The sequence below is a fragment of the Thermobia domestica genome, chromosome 17, assembly GCF_964235325.1.
Source record: "Thermobia domestica chromosome 17, izTheDome1.hap1.1, whole genome shotgun sequence".
NCBI lineage: Eukaryota > Metazoa > Arthropoda > Insecta > Zygentoma > Lepismatidae > Thermobia > Thermobia domestica.
The window spans coordinates 84,292,411-84,295,669 of record NC_137470.1 but is presented as its reverse complement, the minus strand read 5'-3'; the positions used below and the strand labels follow the sequence as shown (position 1 = coordinate 84,295,669).

Genomic DNA, 3,259 nt, shown 5'->3' with positions numbered 1-3,259 from the left:
ATTTGAATATACCCTAAGACCTTACGTTCTAATAAAGTTAAAAATGCAACCCCAATTAAAACACAAATAATCAAAATTAAATTAAAAACCACACCTATAACATAATCATAATACATTATTACCTGAACTCAATTCATCCATTATTAGATCCTAAATCTAATGCACTTATCTGCCATAGTAATTGCCCATTATTTTTATTCTCTAATAATAAATCTTACTAGTACTTGGTCCTTTCGTACCAAAGTACTATTTTCTAAATAAAGGATAGAAACCGATCTGGCTCACGCCTATCTGAACTCGGATCATGTAAGATTTTAAAGGTCGAACAGACCTATACACTAAGCTTCTGCACCTAGATAAAATCTCAATCCAACATCGAAGTCGCAATCTCTCTTGTCGATATGAACTCAAAAAAAATTACGCTGTTATCCCTGAGGTAACTTAGTCTATTAATCATTAATAAAGGACCATAAAAATATTTAAATTAATTATATGAAGAAGAGTTTATTTGATCTTCTCGTCGCCCCAACGCAACAATTAAATAACAAATTTATTCATTACCAACTACAAAAATTACCACTTAAATATAAAGATCTACAGGGTCTTATCGTCCTCTTAAATCATTTAAGCCTTTTCACTCAAAAGTAAAATTCAACGTTACGAATAAAGAATCCACTCGTCCAACCTTTAATACAAGCCCACAATTAAAAGACTAATGATTATGCTACCTTCGCACGGTCAAGATACCGCGGCCGTTTAAAGCCTCACTGGCCAGGTCAGACCTTCTATTTTAACAAAAGGACATGTTTTTGATAAACAGGCGGAAGAACCCTTTGCCGAATTCCTTTAATCATTCTCTCCAATATACTAACAACACCATTATAAATTTTCTTAACTAATTTAAAACAAAAGTACAGTAATAAATTATATGCAATAAAATATGATAAATAACAAATAAGTTATAACAAAATTACAAATGATGGCTACTTCTAAGCCCACATCTTTCATTTAATATAAAACCACATTATAAATAATAAAAATAAAGAGCAAATCCCCCTTACTATTACTCGCAGCAAAACTATAACAAACCAAATTTACAACAAGTCTAACCGCAGCTGAATTAAATTCAATTCCTGTACAACCAGATATAATGGAAACCGAAAGGCATTTCACCGCTTAAATAAAATTTATAAATAATATGCTACCTATAATATTATAATATTTTAGCTCTTTCCATTACGGGAAATAATTATATAATAATATTATTTAATGCCCCCTGATACAAGAGGTACAACACTTCATGTTTTCTTCTTCCAAAAAAATTTCACTTATTTAAACATTCCCTTACGGTACTAATTAACTATAATATCAACAAATTAATTATATACCATCAATTAAAGTTGATTCGCTTAGCCTCAATATAAAAAAAAAATATATGCATAAGAACATCCTTCAATCAATTGCACAAAAACCTCCTCGATGTAAACGAATAGCTCAACTAACAAGCTCTATTTCGCAATTAATGCAATTTAGGGACACCTTCCGGTACGCTTACTATGTTACGACTTATCTCACCTAAACAAATGAGAGCGACGGGCGATGTGTACATATCTTAGAGCCCTACTCATAATAGCAACATAACTAACATTACATTCAAATCCACCTTCATTTAAATAATTTCATAATAAAATCCGTATAAACATTCTATTGTAATCCATCTCCTCTTACTGATAAGCTGCACCTTGACCTGAAGTCCTCCTCAATAAAGATAATGAAGGTCTCTAACTGTCTCTAATACCTTCAACTACGGCGGTATACAAACTGCCAAACAACAGTAAGTAAAATATATCGTGGATTGTCGAATACGGGACAGATTCCTCTGAACAGCCTAAAATACCGTCAAATCCTTTGAGTTTCAAGAACATAACTACTATTACCCAGGTATTACATTTTACATTAAAAATAATAGGGTATCTAATCCTAGTTTAACAAATAATTTCATAGCCTCAAACATAGAACTCATTATTTTAAATAATTTCACCTAAAAATAAATAAAACAAAGTCCTTTAATTTAAATTTATAACTACAGCTTAACCATCACTATCTTTTCCCTTCAACCCCTTCGTCTCACCGCGGCAGCTGGCACGAATTTCGCCGGGTCTCCTTAAACCTTAACTGCCTGAAACATTAATCAATAAACAAAACAAGTACTGCGACCAATTGTACTTCGTTATTTACCATTAAGATCAATAATATTCATTGCTTATCAGGAAGGTTACATGTATCCTCGTCGGCAAAAGTGCCCTTACATCGCCGTGACGGGTATGTGACTGCGCAGTACTCTAAGGAAGGGATGGTTGCATAAGAATTTGTGATTAATTTTGAAGAGTTTTTATTTTGACTAGGGAAATAACGTAGGTATAGAGAGTAAAGGCACAGATTTCAAGCTTTAGTGCACTGTCATCTCTGTTTTTCAATTTATTGCCTTATATGTTAAGTTAAAAATCACAACATCTGTCATTTATAGCGTAGATCATCTTACTTTTTAAAATTGCCACTTTAGCTTATTTGTCCAAACACTAATCTCCAGACATGATGTAGAGAGAAGAGAAAGAAAGAGACACAACATCTGTAAGATTTATGTAATTGACTAAGGAACTATAGGAAATGAGTTAATTACTGCTACTAGCGCTTTTCACTCTTCAGGAATTTACTACGATATGTTTCCTAAGTCCTAAATCTGTGCATGAATTATATCATTCGCCTCACTGTAATTATTTGGGACTGGATACTGATTACGCTGAACGTGAATATGTTTCGCTATCGTAAAGCAAGGACCGTAATAAATGTAAATAAGTTTCTCATTATTATATAAAACACAGAAGTATTTATTCCGAGTATAAAAGAATATAATACAGTAACTAAGCAATATCATAATCACTAACGCCCGCAGAATTTTTTCCAACGGGGGGGAAGACCCATATAGAAAAATCTTTGAGTTTTACGTCCCACGTTCTTGCCGGTTAGGCTAAGGGAGACGGTGATGATGAGTAATGAATGAAATGGAGGAATTAAGAAAGTGGGAGGAAACGGGCGAACCCTGAGAAAACCCACGCACACGGTGTTTGTCTAACACAAAGCTCAATTGGCGTGGGCTGGGGTCGAACCCGGGACCTCAAGCAGCAGTGGTGAACGCGTAAAACTGAGCCACCGCCTCCTCTGAGTCAAACGACCACGCGTCAAAAGGGCCGGAGTCAAA

General features: G+C 34.1%; 1 non-coding gene across 1 annotated transcript; it reads right to left on the bottom strand.

The window, feature by feature from the left end:
- Window positions 1-1,530: 1,530 nt before the first annotated feature.
- On the bottom strand, window positions 1,531-1,939 carry LOC145674703 (small subunit ribosomal RNA). The gene has a single exon (XR_014129022.1). It is a non-coding gene; the product is annotated as a small subunit ribosomal RNA (ribosomal RNA).
- Window positions 1,940-3,259: the final 1,320 nt, after the last annotated feature.